The sequence below is a fragment of the Arvicola amphibius genome, chromosome 12, assembly GCF_903992535.2.
Source record: "Arvicola amphibius chromosome 12, mArvAmp1.2, whole genome shotgun sequence".
Lineage (NCBI taxonomy): Eukaryota > Metazoa > Chordata > Mammalia > Rodentia > Cricetidae > Arvicola > Arvicola amphibius.
In genome coordinates, this window is record NC_052058.2 from 33,169,216 (window position 1) to 33,186,952 (window position 17,737).

Consider the following 17,737-nt stretch of genomic DNA (forward strand, 5'->3'; position numbering starts at 1 on the left):
AGCAGACAAAAACAATTTGCCAAAGATTCTTTACTGATAAATACGTTTTCTCCAAAAGATAGAATATGAATCTTTTTATCATTGCCTTGGTTATCAAGAATTATCAAAGTCTGGAAATTTTCATACAAGACAACATGGTATAAATATTGCAATATACTGTCAATACTTGGTAATTCATAAAGTAATAAAAAATCTCAGTATATAGTCAATATGTCAGATCATTTATATGATGTCACGAGGGATGTAAGTTTACTCACAGTCATGGGAGGATGACTTCCCCCCCCAAGACAGGGTTTCTCTGTGTAGCCCTGGCTGTCCTAGAACTCGCTTTGTAGACCAGGCTGGCCCCGAATGCACTGACATCCGCCTGCTTCTGCCTCCAAAGGGCTGGGATTAAAGGCATGCACCACCACTGCCTGGCGAGGATGACATATTAAGCGCAAAGTTACAACAGTGGTTCAGTCAGTCAGAAGTTATAATTATTTTTGTATGAATACATAGACCAACTCCCAAAATTGTCTGAACTGCATAGCAACTTAATAGCAAAAGGACCAAAGACTGCCAAGCTAGAAATGCAGACATTAACTACTTTTTAACATTTAAAACTGTTACTGTTATTTCACTTATTTCCTTTAAAAAAACTTGGTAATAATCATATTTTCTATTCCTCTAATTCAACAGAACATATTTTGTTTTTTACTCCCTCCTATTAGCCTTGTTATCAACCAAAGACAAGGAAAACTCATAAAAGGGGGGGCACACAAACAAAGCATGGATGGTTCTACTTAAATAACCGTCTCATCCTTCCTCAAGACCAGGCATTGTTTATCATTTCAGACATCCACCAGACGTACACATAGGCCCAAAGTTTTGTTCCACTTCTTAGAGTCCCTCTTTGACCCACCTATCTCTGAGCTAGTATTTCACAGGTTCACTCCTCCTGTCAGAAGTGTGCCCAGGCCAATCAACAGGGGGCTCTCCACATACATCACCCTCTGTACCAGCTTCATGGACATCAACTGGGTGAAGATTAGCAGGTTGATTTCACTCATATGCCTACTCATAAAAACACTCTGTTATCTCCTAACACTTGTGGACACTTTTACAGGATAGATAGAAGCGTTTCCAGAAAATGTCTTCCTTTAGCCCATTTCTCTGAGAATTTTTTACCTGATGAATTTCTTTTGTTGTTATTGTTAAAGGGTTTTACTCTGAATAACTAAAGATGGAAAGGAAGTAAAATGTTTCAAGAACAGTTCTGTCCCAAGACATCTTTGGTTCATTCATACCATGAAAATCCTACTTACAATAAAAATGAATGTGGTAAATGAAACATTTTAGATATTAACAACTTTTTTCAAAAATCTGGCCTCGAACAGAAAAAAAAATGTATAACTAGAGAAAAGATAGCAGACTAGTTCTTGCTAGGAGTTAGGAGCGAACTGTGAGAATAAAAAGGGAGAAAGGTATTTTATTGTTTTTAAGGATTTATATATAGATTTGTAATCCAATTTGGAAAAAAATTGTATAAAGTAGGTTTAATAAAGATTCATTTTGTAGCCTATCAATATCCAAACTATTATGCCAGGACTACCTGCTGAGGAGATCATCTTAGCTCAAACAGGTTGTATGCACCTTTGTCAAAAAGCAACTGGAGGCCTAGCTAACTGGTATGCACCTGTAATCCTAGCTACTTAGCTAGAAGCCAACCCAAAGAACATAACAAGACCCCATCTCAAAGAAAGCAAAAATTACACAATTGTGTGGAATTTCTAATGTGCTCTATTGACTTATATGGGTCAATCGTCTATCTGTTCACCAAAGCCACACTGTCCTGGCTTGGTTAGGTGTATGAGAAAAAGTAAGAATCGCTGGGAAAAACAGCAGATGGCAACAATTTTAAGCAAGGTAGCTCTTTAGGAATAACAACAGGAAGTTATAAATAGTATTAGAATCTGTATACTCAAAATTAGCTCACAAAATTTGTACACCTTTAAAATGTTATGGGAAAAGCAAATCTGTTAACCCTAAATTTCTTAAACTAACTTCTTAACCATACTTGCATATACCTTTAATCCCAGAAACTGGGAGGCTAAGGCAGGATGATTCTGAATTCAAGGCCAGCTTGGGTTACATAGTAAATTCATCCGCTGAACTCTATCTTAAAACACAACCCAAAATATTATCCACCAGAATTGCCTCTGTGGTCATGGAGGTGACCCGTAATTAGAGTCAAATTACCATGTGACTTTTGTTTATTCTGATACATTTTGTTTTACGAATTATTTAATTCTCATTCCCTAAGTACAGCTTGGCTAATTGGAGACATTGCAAGTACCTTAGAAATATTCACGGGATCATCAGTTAAAGATTCCAGACTACTGCAAGCTCAAATCAAATATCCCAGGCTTATAACTGGCAAAGCTATTGTACATCCTCCCACACACACTTATGCATGGCACCACCATCTTTTCTCCACTTACTTTACTCCCACCCTCTACATCTTTTTCTTACAAACAGAAAGGAAGATCTATAAAAGATGCACTGCTTTACTTATAGGGCAAGTCAAAACTGCAACCAATAGAACCTTTAACTTCTGTCAAATTAGTCAAGTATTCTAGGCACCAAGCTTCAAAGCCACAATGTCAAAGAAAATAGTTAATGTTTAATCAACTGCCAGTTGTCATAACCATGAAGTTCCACAACTCTGAATTTGATCCAGGCTACCATTCCTTTCCAATCTTCTAAATCTTTCTGGGGGACATTAGTGCTAAGCCCCCAAACTTCCTTATATCCTCAAACCCTCTACAAAGCATCTGGCTTTACCTCTTTGAATGAAATCCTGCATCATCTAAAAGACTACTTACCTCGTTGTCCTCTCAAATGACACTAGGAGGTATCCTCTTACTCCCTGCTGCTATCATCATTGCTCACCTCAACACATACAAAAGCTCACTTTTTTTCCTCATTTTTTTATTAAAGATTTCCATCTCCTCCCCTCCTCCTCCCCCTTCCCTCCCCTCCCTTCTACCCCGAAGAGCTTGGGGGAATAGGATGGTTGGGATATAGGAAGGGTGGATATGGGAACAAAAGTTCACCTTTAAAGCTCATGTTTACTCAGCTATACACCCCGTACCCCTGTTGTTATGATCTAACTACCAACTGCTTAGTCACATCATTACCAATAAGTTTCACACTTAACTAAAACTTCCCCTTTAACTTGTAAACCCCGCTATTGCTGTGAGTGATAACCACAAGACTAAACCCTCAGAAACTGAAGCCACTCAGTTCTTCTGACCATGGCCATCTACAATATCTACCCATCTGTCTATTCCTCACCATCTGTGCTATGATAACCTGAACTGCTTCACCTCTAGAAATAGTACAGCATCCCTTAACAACTACAATCTCTTCTCCTCACATCTTAATTTATTATCATCAATATGAATGTTATCTGATCTGATCTTTAAGGGCCTTCAGTATCTTAAAACTCTATTTTACTGTATCCTTTGTCAACTTAAATTTCATGTTCCATTCTTATCAATATACTGAACTCCTTAAATTCCAGATTTGCAAACATACAAACTCTAAATGAATCTAGTTACTTACTTTCTTGTGGCTATATCAGGTTCAAATAGAAATTAACATAGGAGGACAGAGGAATACAACTGCCTTTCATGGTCAACTTTTATGAGTGAATAATAATATTCATTCTTTGTTAAAATTACTTTCCATTCTCTGTAACACCCATTTCAAATTCTCTCCATTCTTCAAACCACCCATGCCTATCATTTCCTTCTCTTCACTAAAGTAATAAAACAGGAGCCCTATAAGGCTGCAACCAAATTCATTTACTCTTTTAAATTTTTCACACATTCTAACTTATTTGTGTGTATAAGCACCACACACAGGCAGTTGCCCTTGAAAGTCAGAAGGTATCAGAACCCCTGGGACTGAAACTAGGGGTGGTTGTTGAGGCACCAAATAAATGAGTGTTAGGATCTGAGCCCAGGTTCTTTGGAAGAGCAGCAAGTGGCCTTAAAAGCTGAGTCATCTCTCCAGTCCTTTAATTTATCTTTCATCTAAACAGCCCCAACTCTAAATATCAAACATTTCGCACAGAAGCTACCAATGAGTAGTCATTTTCCTCAATAAACATTTCACCTGTCCTTTCAGAAGCACTAACATTGTCATAACTGTCACTAAACTGTTCTTGTATGGCCTTTCAAAAATGTTCCCCTAAACTCAGTCAGTAAAATCAGTTTTACCTTCTTATAATAATAACTAAACGAAAACTGTCATTAGATGCTGGTAAACACAAAAGATTGGGGTTCTAACCCATATACCTTAAGGTTTCTACTGCTGTGATAAAACACCATGACCAAAAAGCAATGGTGAGAGATAAAAGTTTATTTCATTCCTGATCAGTCATTAAAGAAGTCAAGGCAGGAACTGAAGCAGAGAGCATGGAAAATCATTGCTTTCTGGCTTGCTCCCCATAGCTTACTCACCTAGCTTTCTTTCTGTGTGCGTGACAGGGTAGACCATGCTGGCTTCAAACTCACAAAGATCTACCTGCCTCTGCTAGAACTAAAGGCATGCACCATCACACCTGGCCCCTGCCTTTTTATAGCACCCAGGACCACCAGCCCAGGATGGCACCACCCACAGTGGACTGGACCCACTCACATCAATCATCAATCAAGAAAATGCACCACAAGCCAATCTGGTGGGGACATTTTCCTCAAAGAGGTTTCCTCTTCCAAAATGATTAAGTTGTGTTAAGATGACTCAAAATGAGCTAGCGCACCCTGAAAAAAAGAAAAACTGTTGTGAGAATTCCTTCAGCCAATAGCCTTTAAGAAACTGGCCCACTCTGGGCATGGTCTCATGTACTATAAGTGTAGATGAAAAACTTGCGAGGGCCTTTTTTTTCTGCTGGATTCAGTTCCAGTTCCAAGGACACGCAGAGGACTGCTGATTGTTACCATACTATGAGTTTATCTCCAAATAAATTTGTCATATTCCATTCTAGACTATTGAGGAACTCTTCGATACTACTACAATTTGGCATCCACATGGCCTGAGCCCACACCATTGCCCAGCCCTGCCTAGTCCCACCACGACCTCCTCCCACCCCATGCACCTGAACTACCCCTCTGTCGCAATTGCAGCTGCACACTGTTTGGCTTGGCTGGTCTGCTGCATGACCTGGCAAGTTCCCGCTGACCAGCATGGCTTGGTTTAACTACCCATCTACTACTACCACCACCAGAGGCTTCCTGCCGCAAATCCTCTGTAGCATCTCTGGTCCCTGGCCCACGTGGCCCACTTCCGTACCCAAGCTAGGCTCTGAGGTTCAGCTGCTGCCAGACCTGCTCTGATCAGTCCAAGTTCTGACCTAGGGAGCTCTAACTCTGCACCTGGAACACAGGCTAGGGTTCCAGCTTGGATTCAGTGGACTGGCCCAAGCTCTGGCCAGTAACCTTGTGGCTTGCAGTGCCTGCAAGCTCTGGGTTCCTTGAACTTCTGCACAATTCAACCTTCTCCATATGTGGGGTGTGCTGCTTTTAAGAATTTAGTTAAATTTGAGCCAGGCGGTGGCACAAGCCTTTAATCCCAGCACCCGGGAAGTAGAGGCAGGCGGTTCTCTGTGAGTTTGAGGCCAGCTAGTTCAGGGACAAGCTCTAAAGCTACAGAGAAACCCTGTCTCAGAAAACCAAAAAAGAATTTAGCCAAATTTGTTGGGAATTCTGCTAAGTCTCAGATACTTCAGGTTCTGATCTAGGATCTGTCTTACTGCGGCAACTGTGACACCTGCTGACCAATCAAGATTATTACACCTACAATAATTTTCTGAAAAATTTAACAGAGGTAAGTTAGATAACTAAATATTAGATTGATTGGTTAACAAATAAACAAATTTGAAAATTGTAAACCAACTGCCAGATAATTGTAGACAATATAATCATCCAGGAATTTAACAACCTTTTTATTTCTACTATGAATGGATTTCTGCAAGAGCTATATGACCTACCTGGTACATATATTTTTGTGGCCATAATGGCTATTAGTTTTGTTCTTCATAGTATAACCTCAAAGAAATAGTTTGATAACAGAGTCAAGAATGAGAAACTTTTAGAAATAATACAGTCTTTACAGGCTGGTTATGAGAGATTATCTGAAAGGATCCATATTGCTGAAATTGACAATCAAAATCTGTTAAAAAATTATGATAAACTAGCAGATAGAATATCCCTCCAGGGAGGCATTCTATACACCACCCAAATAATCTCTAAGGGTGAGAAGATGGCATTAATAGAAAAATTTAAAACCTTGAAGTCATGTGTGCAGAATGAGAACCAGAAATTAATTGATTTGATGAAATAATTAGAAATATTTACAGGTCAAGAGATTCAGATTTACAAAAGACAATGATAAAAAGATCTGAATCGAGTAAGGAACTTGTCAGAACTAATAAGCAAGGAGAAGAAGTACAGGCAAAAGACAATACTAAAGAGTCTCCTCTTGATTAAGGTATTGTGATTGTGTATTTCATTTAAAAATGTAGGGTTGGAGAGATGGCTCAGAGGTTAAGAGCATTGCCTGCTCTTCCAAAGGTCCTGAGTTCAATTCCCAGCAACCACATGGTGGCTCACAACCATCTGTAATAGGGTCTGGTGCCCTCCTCTGGCCTGCAGGCTTACACACAGACAAAATATTGTATACATAATAAATAAATATTTAAAAAAATAAAAATGTAAAATAATCATCTATAATAGTCAAGTTTGTAATTATGTTAGTTATTTTCTAAATATACAGAGAAGTATTTCAGATGGATAGGGATTCTTCAGATCTTTCAGAGACCTTCAGAATATGGCATTTAAAATGTTTAAGAACGTAAGACTTTTCATGACAATGAGACACATCTGCTCCTGGCAGCACCAATCTTCTTCAAGAGGAAGATGGGCATCGAAGAGGCTCCTTATGGAGTTTGTTACCCATTGAACAAGAAACTGGTCTCTCCTGGACTGCTTCACTGGACATGCAGGACTCACAGAGAAATGACTGCTGAACTTGCCTAAAGGTGAGATGATCCTTTGGGGTTTCTGCTTCATGAAAGAGTCTGCGAGACATTCTGCAGGACACAGAAGTGACTGAACTGCCTTTGAAATTTCCTGCTTCATGGAAAAGTCTGCTGGATATTATGGGCCTGTAGGCTGAAGATGGATGCCCCAATGGTACCGAAGAACTCTGGGTGACTGTCCAGGCAATGAGATGTCTCTGTCAATTCTAGAGTTTTGGAAGTTGTTTATAATGCACTTCCTGTTTACTTAGGTAATATTATATCCTTCTGGAGTCTTTGATGGAGTTGAAGAATTTATAGTTATAGTTTTCCTTAGTTATGATAAAAGATAAAATAGATATAAATATTGTAATTGTAATTCTTGCTAGATACCTGTTTTATGTAATTTTACTATGTTAAAGCCTTCCTTTTCGTTTAAACAGAAAAAGGGGAAATGGCGTAGAAGGTCCTCCTGTCTTTGTGTTGCTTTCATTGGTTAATAAAGAAACTGCTTTGGGCCCTTGATAGGGCAGAACTTAGGCAGGTGGGGGAAAATTAAACAAAATGCTGGGAGGAAAAAGGCAGAGTCAGAGAAATGCCATGGATCCACCACTGGAGATAGATAGATGCGCTGAACTTTTACCCGGTAAACCAATGCCATGTGGCGATATACAGATTAATAAAGATGGGTTAAATTAAGATGTAAGAATTAACCAATAAGAAACTAGAGCTCAAAAAAAAAAAAAAAAAACCCCAAACGCTGGGTGGTGTGGTGCACGCCTTTAATCCCAGCACTCGGGAGGCAGAGGCAGGCGGATCTCTGAGTTCGAGGCCAGCCTGATCTACAAGAGCTAGCTCCAGGACAGGCTCCAGAAACTACAGGGAAACCCTGTCTCGAAAAACAAAAACAAAAACAAAAACAAAAAAAAAAAAAAGAAAGAAACTAGAGCTAATGGGCCAAGCAATGATTTAGTTAATAAAAAAATTAGCATCACCAGTACCTCTCAGAGTCAGAGCTGACTTACCAAGAGTTTTAGCTACTTGTCCTGTTATTACCTCTGAAAAGTCAGGAAATACTTAATACCCATAAGGATATGCAAAATGTAAACAGGAACCTTTATGTATGAAAGATCTAAAAGACATTAAGCAAGCAGTAGTATCTTATGGCATACATTCACCATATGTTAGGGAGCTGATAGAGATGTGGACTTCAAGAAATAAGGTCACTCCATAGGATTGGCTTCAATTAATTGCAGCTGTTCTAGACAATGGGCTGCAGGTACAGTGGAAGTGCTACTAGAGAAAGAAAGCTAAAGCCCTGGAACATCGAGGTAGAGCCAGAGGATTTGAGGCCTCCCAAGATCAAATTCATAGTGAATGCCATTATGCTGATCCAAATAGTCAAGATACATACAATGAATACATCTTGTTCCTATGCTGTACAGCAACCTTGAACGCTTGGGACAAGATTCAAGAACGAGGAATAAGAATGAGTCAAATACTAAGGTCATAAAAGGTCCAAGAGAACCTTTTAGTGACTTTTAACAAAGATTAACAAAAGTTGTACAACGGGGTAACAGAACCAGACGCTAGACATGTACTCACTGAATCTCTGCCTTTTGAAAATGCCAATTTAGAATGCAAAAAGATATGTGGGTCTTTAAAGGTCATATTGGCACCAATGGATGAATGTATCCTGCACACAATGTTGTGTCATTTGACTATAATACTGAGGCTTGGAAGTAGCAATTTCCAAAGGTATGAAGAAATGTCAAAGTATCAAACGCTTTAATTGTGATAGAATGGGTCATCTGGGAAGGGATATTCCTAGAAAAAAATGTTTCTTACGAAAATGACAAAAATAGAAGGTTTTTTACCTTCTGGATTATGTAGAAGATGCAGCATTGGACCAATGAATGTAGATCAACAAGAGACAAACAAGGTAACCCATTATCATCAGAAAATTCCTGGGGGGCGGTCCTCTTGCAGGCCCCCAGGTCAAACATGGTCCAGGCATCCAAGTCACTGTGGAGGACATGCCTCCCCAGGAAAATTAGAAAACCCAGTGCCTGTTGTAAAAAAACATAATGCTCTGGATGACAGAATGATCATGGAGGATGAATAAAAAATTCCAGTAAAAAATAGAAAATGTTTATTTTGGCAGACATGTATAAATGATCAAAGATCAAAATTGAGAGTACAAATAAATAACATCATAATTAAAGGATTATTGGACATAGGTGTGGATGTGACTATTATTAATCCAGAATATGGACATCCAAATTGGTCCCTGCAGGAGGCAGATGTTCAATTCCTAGGAATTAGAACCCTAGCTCAAGTAAAACAAAGCACGAGATGGACTGAATGCATAGAGCCAGAAGGACAGAGAGGAAGGCTGAGGCCATATGTGGCTAACATAGCAGTGAATCTATGGAGTCATGATTTGTTGCAGCAAATGGCATACCCAGATTCACATTCCTGCAGTCTCAGAAACGGATCATAAACCAACTCATGTTTCTGGGAAGGATATTATAAGGTATTACAAAAAACCATGCAGGCTGTACTAAAACACTGAACAACTACTAGCAAACTCTCAGAGGTACCAATGGCCCTACCTTTAAAATGGTTAACTAAGAAACCTAATGGGATTAAACAATTGCCTTTAACAGTAGAGAAACTGAAGACTTTAGAATAGCTGGAACAGGGGGGCTGGAGAGTTGGCTCAGTGGTTAAGAGCATTGCCTGCTCTTCCAAAGGTCCTGAGTTCAATTCCCAGCAACCACATGGTGGCTCACAACCATCTGTAATGAGGTCTGGCTCCCTCTCTGGCCTTCAGGCATACACACAGACAAAATATTGTATACATAATAAATAAATAAATAAATATTAAAAAAAATAGCTGGAACAGGAGCAACTAGATGCTCAGCATATTGAAGAATCAACCAGCCCTTGGAATTTTCCTGTATTTATTGTTTAAAAGAAATCCTGGAAAATGGAGAATGGTGACAGATCTAAGAGCTGTTAAATAAGGTTAATGGGCTCTGTGCAATTTGGAATTTTTTTGCTTTCCTTATTGCCTAAAGGATGGCCTCTTATAGTTTTTGATTTAAAAGATTGTTTCTTCACTAAACCTTTGCAATAAAAAGACAGAAAAAAAATCTGTCTTCACAGTGTTTACTTATAATAATTCTCAGCCTACTGAAAGAAGTCAACAGAAGATTCTCCCACAGAGAATGTTAAATAGTCCCACCATGTGCCAATATTCTATAAGTCATTGGAAATAATACGTAAGCAATTTTCTGAATCTATAGTTTACCATTACATTGATGACATTTTGCTATCTGATTCAAATGTAGATACTTCTGAAAATTAGAACACGAAAGGGACAAAATAGGAGAGATCGATTGCGGACTCTTAATGACTTCCAAAGATTGTTAGGAAACATTTCCAATCTATGCCCCACTTCTGGGATTAAAAACCTGATCAAATAATCCATTTAAACAAAACCTTAGATGGTGACTTGAATAGTCCCAGGGAATTAACAGCTGAAGCTGAGAAAGAATTGACTTTGATTGAAGAGAAATTAGAGAAGATAAATGTGGATCTGAATTTTAACTGCATTCTGGTCATATTACCTTCCAAATATTCCCCAACAGGAATTTTAATGCCAAGGGAAGATATTATCTTAGAATGGATCTTTTTACCAAATAAACCGAGTAAAAAAATTAAAATCTTATGTGGAAAAGGTTTCTAAATTAATTATAAAAGGAAAATTGAGACTTTGTCAATTAGCAAATAGACCCAGCAGAAATTATAGTACCTCTTACTAATGATAAAATTAACAAATTATAGGAACAGTGAACCCTGGCAAAGAGCTTATACTAATTTTTTTTGGAGAGATTACTACTATCCCAAAAGCATTAGAATTAGACTTATAAAGACAGCTAATTGGATCCTTCTTCGCCTTGTACAGGACACACCTACTGGAGCCCCTACATTCTATACTGATGCAAATAAATTAGGAAAGGCAGGTAACAAATCAGAAATTTTGAGTAAGGTGGAACAAAGTCCTTATGACTCTGTCCAAAAGTCAAAATTGTATGCTATTCTCATGGTACTAAGGGATTTTAAAGAACTTCTCAACATAGTATTTGCAATATGCAGAAAGAGTTGTTTTACATATTGAAACTGATGAATTTATACCAGATGATACAGAATTGACTTCGTTATTTATTCAGGTTCAAGTTATTATAAGGAATAGGCTTTTTCCCATATACATAACACACATCCGATCCCATACAGGTCTGCCAGATCCTCTAGCACAAGATAATGCAGGAATTAATCGATTATTGATTGCAAATATGCTGAAGGCCTCAGAATTTCATTTTAGAAGATCATGTTAATAGCAAAGGCTTTAAAACAGGACTTTTCTATTACATGGCAACAAGCCAAGGAAATTATAAGAAAATGTCCTACTTGTTCTTTATACAACCAAACAACCAAACACCACTACCTGCAGGAAGTAACAAAGGGTACTCAAAAGAATGAAATCTGGCAGGTGGATTGTACTCCATTTTGTAGAATTTGCAAAATTAAAATATGTATACCAAACCATTGATAACTATTTAGGTTTTCAGTGGGCAGCTGCTTTGAGTTCAGAAAAAGTTAACTCAATAATCACACATTTACTAGAAGTTATGGCCTTCATGGGTATACCTGCACAAATAAAGACAGACAATGCTCCGCATATGTTTCTAAGAAAATGAAATAATTTTTGCTTATTATAATATAAAGCGTATTATAGGTATACCATATAATTCTACAGGTCAGGCAGTTATAGAAAGATCAAATCAAACTATAAAGGACATGTTAAACAAACAGAAAGGGATTTAAAAATAAGACCCCCAGAAATAGACTGCATTACTTTCTTAACCTCAATTTTCTTAATGCTAATGAGAAAGGAACAATGGTTGCAGAGAGACACTGGATAACAGAAAAAAACTTCTGAATTAAATCAGCTGGTGTATTATAAGGATGTGTTGATCTCAGAACGGAAACCAGAAGATTTGCTATGTTGGGGAAGGGGTTTCGTTCTTATTTCCATGGAAGAAAAGCTATGGATACCATCAAAATTAATAAGGATTCGGTTTGAATGGGAGAATCCTCTTTATAAAGAGAAATGACAGCTCATCCACAGAGATGATAATCCATAGGTTGTCAGGAAACCTTTTAAGGACTGGGGCAGGGTTCTGTTCTTGTCTTTGCAGGAAAATACCCATCTTCAAAAAGTCAAGAGACTTTAGACATCTAGATGTTTAAAGAAGAACAGATAGCTATCCAGAAAAAAAATCATCAAACAAATAGAAATATGATGTATAATGCCAATATCCTCTGCAGGGTAAGATCTCACTACCTAAACATACATATAATAGTAGGTGTGATTCATTAAAAATAAAAGTTGGCTTTGGAGTTGGACGGTGGCTTTCCTTCCCTAAATCCAAGCTTGTTAAAAGAAAATTTCAGTTTCCGTCTCATACCAGGAGCCACCTGGTGTGGGACAGAAGGAAGATAAAATCTTGGGACTACTGCTGTCAAAACTCCACCTTCAAAAACTTGCTTCTCCCCATACCTATTTTTGTCTCTATGGTACCTTTTGTTGAATATATGTCTACAGAAATAACTTTCTGTTTTGGTATGAGTAATGTTTAAGTTTTCTACAATGAACAATAAATTTTCCTACAGTAATATTTAAAGTCTCCAGGAAGAATATGGGGCCCCATAACGATTCCACCTGGCTGATATGATGTCATTATGCTGATAGCACCACTTTAAGATAAGTTTGGGGTTACAAACTGTTTAAGGTGATTCTAACTTGGTTAGCTGAGATGGTGCACCTTCTTATAACGTTCTGGCCAGAATTTCAAATAAGAATTTTCAAAAAACCTTATCCATTACTCAGAGACTATCTGCAATTGTACCAAACAGTAATCTTGAAACTTAGCCATTATTTTAGCTTTTACAGGATCACAGAAATAACATCACCTCATGACAACGTCCCCATCTCAAAACAAAGTCTGTCAACACGGTTAGAGACATATATTAGGAGTTAGTTATAAGTGATATAGGGTTGGGGTGGAAATGAAATAGGTTCCGGGAACTCTTTTGAATAAAAGCATGGTGGAGGAGGGGGGCGGATGGATGGGATGGGATAATAGGTAGATTAGTGTATCAACTTGTGAGCTATTAGTTTTAGACAATTTACATTTTTATAGATTCTTACATATTGATAAATTCAAATTATATTTGTTATATTGAATATGCTCCTATTTGTTTACAATATTTGTGCACCTATGCAAAATTATTTATCATATTGTATACATGCATGTTTCTATCTCTGCTTAAGATATTTTGTATACTGATACAATTTTAGGATATATTTATCATATCGTACTATACATTTCTACCTCTGATCAAGACATTTTGAGGTCACTGTCCTCATTTGCTGCACATTTAAAGATTGTTTAATTTTTGACATGAAGTCTTAGTCTTTAAGCTATATAGGTGTTAAAAATTACAGGTCAATAGTCACCCATGTCTGTCATACTTAAAACTAGTCAGGTTCTTTAGATGCATAGAGATTATCCACTTCAAAGAACTGTAGAATATGTTATTTAAATAGCTTAGGACTCTGTTGACATGAGACACAACTGTTCCTGGCAGCACTGATCTATTCCTGAGAGAATGTTGGGCACCAAAGACACTCCACTTGGAGCTTGTTGTCTTCTTTGCAAAACTGGCATTTGAGCAAAGAACTGCCCCTACCTTGACTACTGACAAAATGCACGCTGTCCAAACTGGACAAGCAAGCTACAAGCAAAAACAACTCCCAAACCTTTCCAATACGGTTTTGCAAATTTTCCTGCCTCTGAAAATGGTCTGTCAATTTGGCCTTAGCCAAAATTGGTTGCCCCAGCGTTGCAAATAAGACTTTGGGTGATTGCCGAGGTAGCTGATTGTCTCTGTCATTTCTTGCATCTTTTAGAAAAGCTTGATTGTACTTCCTGTTTACTCAGACAATATTAATTCCCTTCTCAGGTCTTTAATGGGGTTAAAGACTAGACAGTTATAATTATTTTCCTCTCATGACTTAACCAAGACATTTTTTTTTTTTTTTTGGTTTTTCGAGACAGGGTTTCTCTGCAGCTTTTGGCCTCGAACTCACAGAGATCCACCTGCCTCTGCCTCCCAAATGCTGGGATTAAAGGCGTGCGCCACCACCGCCCGGCTAACCAAGACATTTTTAATATAAGACTTAGACTCCTTAGGATAGGATAACTATTAAACATTTAGCATGTTTCTTGTTTGATGTTGTTCATGCTGGTTTTAATTCAAATTTTTATGTATATTTTTGCCTTTTCTCTGGACAACACTTGATTTTTTTTCTGATTGTATAGTTTTGTATTTAGCTTAGAACTCTCTCTTATTCAGACAAAAGTGGGAGGTTTTGTGGGAACTTCTTCAGCCAATTGCCTTTAAGATATCAGCCCATTTTGGGCATGGTTTCATGTACCATAAGTGTGGGTGAAAAGTATGTGCAGCCCCTTTTTCTGCTGGATTTGGTTCCAGTTCCCAACCTATACAGAGGACTGTTGAGTTTATCCCTAAATAAATAAACCTTTGTTATAGTGCATTCTGGGCTATTGTGGAACTCTTTGATACAGCTACAAAACAAATTAAAGCTCTTTATAAGTGGCCTGCCTGCCACAAAGGCAGCTCCTTCCAGAACACTGCAAGAGAGGGCCACACTGAACACAACACTGAGCTAAGAGACAGAAAAGACAAAGGTAACTGGAATCTTTAGGTTGATGTACAGGGTAGAGGAAAGACACCAAAGTTCTGCAGCAGTAATGCTCCTAAGGCTTTGGCTGAAAACTAATTTATTCTACACATGCACAGGACAAAACTTCCAAGTATGAAGCAAAAGGCAAATGCCTGGGAGCTACATAGTCCTGGCTAGCCTGGGACTCACATTGTAGACCAGGCTGGCCTTAAACTAACGAGATCCACCTGCCTCTGCCTCTGAATGTTAGAATTAAAGGTGTGCATTCCCATACCTGGCAACAGCAAGGGTTTTGAAAGCTGCTGTGTTATCTGATAGCAGCAAAATCCTTGGACCAATCTCTTATGGAATGGATAGAAATTTCCCGAAATTTTAATTTTCACTTGATGATGTAGGTGGGTCTTCGATCTATCTGTTGCTTTCATTGGTTAATAAAGAAACTGCCTTGGCCCTTTGATAGGACAGAAAATTAGGTAGGCAGAGTAAACAGAACAGGATGCTGGGTAGAAGGCAGTGCGGCAGTCGCCATGACTCTCCTCTCCAAGACAGACGCAGGTTAGGATCTTTCCCAGTAAGCCACCACCTCGTGGTGCTACACAAATTACTAAATATGGGTTAAAGCAAGATGTAAGAATTAGCCAATAAGGGATGAAACTAATGGGCCAGGCAGTGTTTAAATGAATACAATTTGTATGTTGTTATTTCGGGTGTAAAGCTAGCCATGAGAGAGCTGGGCGGGAACGCAGCCCACCGCTCCTTCTACGACTTGAGAGTCTGAATTTTGTCATTGTCTGTGAATACTGTATTTGCTTTCCTTTGAAGTCATAGACTCACTTTATCCATTATCAAGAAAATATCTTCTCTGTGCCTTTCAAGTCACGACAGTTTGTCTGTAACTCTAGCACTTGGACAGAAGTAGGAGGATCCTGAGTTCTGTACAATCTGAGGTACTTAAGTGCACACACACGCACCTTATTTAGGTACACATAGTTTGTGTGTCAGTGATTCTTATAAAAATAAGAATTCCATGAGAAAGTGGCTCACAAACGCTTTTCTGGAGTGGCTATGTACTTTTGCAGATACTGGGGGGCAAAGTGCTTATATACACTTCCATACCACAACACAGATAATTTGTAATTCTTATATTACACAAGAATTTAACAAGTTAATTGCAATGTGGAATCTGAGATCATATAATAGATCTTCATAGTCTATATTAAAATCCAGTGATCTCTGCTGTATTTTAGGTGAGTCTTGCCTGTGTTTGAGTTTGAAACTGCATGGACAGATCACTTGGAAAACCCTGTTTCAAAAAGGGCTCCATAAATGTTGCCATAGTTTGCTATATAGTGAGACAAGGTTTGAAAATAAAAACAAAAAAAAATAAAAGGCAAAATCTTTTCAAAAGCAATGTGTCATGAGGGGAGTTAACCAGCAGGGTCTAGTAACTTCAGGCAGACAGATATGGCAAAAACAAGCCAGGAAAGGGATGTAGGAATGCCATGTTAACTTATCAAAGAATAAGAATTTTAAATTCTGATCCAAAATTTAGGACTGTGAGTAAAACACACTTTTTCTATTAAAATAACAACCCTCCAATTCTAGTAGGAAATATATTAAAAAATACCATTATATATAGACATTTTCTTAAGTGTTTTAGTTTCATTTAATATTATATCAGTGTTTTAAAATTCATACTCTAGATTTAATATAATTTTTAAACCCTCAATCTTTTGAAAGAAATGTCATTATTCATGAAAATGACAGCAAAGGACATTAATTCAAAGAAATACACAAGAAGCTCTAAATACTTCCAATTAAACATCTCAAAACTTTTGCTTAAATACATGGGTCTTGCAATATCATACCTAAGGCACTCTGGTAACAGGAGCAACACCTATAACACAGTAATCTACAGAAGGGAAGGAAGAGCATGATACAGAGCCACAGGTCTCACTGTGCATCAAATATAATGTTGTTACTTGATTTTATTTTACCTTAATTTCCCCTTCTATAAAATTAAGAAAAAGCAGGAACAAGAGTACTTACAAAAAGACTGCTAGGAAGAGCATATGAACAACTATTTGTGAAGTATATTTATGTACTTGCTTTTTTAAAAGTTAAGCTAAAATTCAAATGCTTTCAAAAGTGGCAAATTATAGTAGATACAGAAACATAAGACTAGCTAACCCAGAATATTACAAAGTGAATTATTAAACTTTTTAAAAAGGTGTACTGTCTGGTATTCAACTGCCTCTTCATCTAGTATAAGATCTAGCTGCTAAACTACAAATCACTAACTAACCTGAACTGAGCAGGAAAATACTGTTTTTGAAATGAAGATCTCAGTCACTCTTGCACAAACTGTTCAAATCCCATGTAGCAAACCAGTTCAAAGTTTAAAGAAAGAAACTGACAATTATGTAAAATTAAATCTGAAGATAACTTCCTAAAGAGAGAGTTTTAGGTCAAGGCAGGATAAATACAAGTGAAACACTTACTCTGCCAGCAAACAAGGAACATTCTTACCTAGTTAAAGTGATAGAGAAGCCACCTTGAGAAATTCCCATTGAACAAACATGGAACCCTTGGTACATAAAAATTAATAATATCCACCTAAAGCAAGTACCACAAGAAAAACAGGGTAGAAATAGACAGAATTGCAACCAGGGAAATACATGAAATCAACAACAACAACAACAAAAAAGCTGGCTACCTGAAAATGTAAGTAAAACAGATATATCTCTAGGCAGGACTAAAAAGAAAAGAGAAGTTCAGGAGAAAAAAACGAAGAGGGGAAGTAGGAGGGTAAAGAAGGAAGCAGCAATAGT

General features: G+C 37.7%; 1 protein-coding gene across 4 annotated transcripts in view; it reads right to left on the reverse strand.

The window, feature by feature from the left end:
- Mapk8 (mitogen-activated protein kinase 8) overlaps positions 1–17,737 on the reverse strand; it is a 74,055-nt gene that overhangs the window by 35,331 nt on the left and 20,987 nt on the right. Inside the window, exon 1 of one of the 4 annotated variants that reach the window (XM_038349112.1) lies at positions 258–396. The exons of 2 other annotated variants lie outside the window; for them this stretch is intronic. The gene's annotated coding sequence lies outside the window, so the exon portion shown is untranslated. Of the gene's footprint in view, positions 1–257; positions 397–17,737 lie in introns of those variants that run through there. One more of the 4 variants, XM_038349113.1, reaches the window with a different exon arrangement.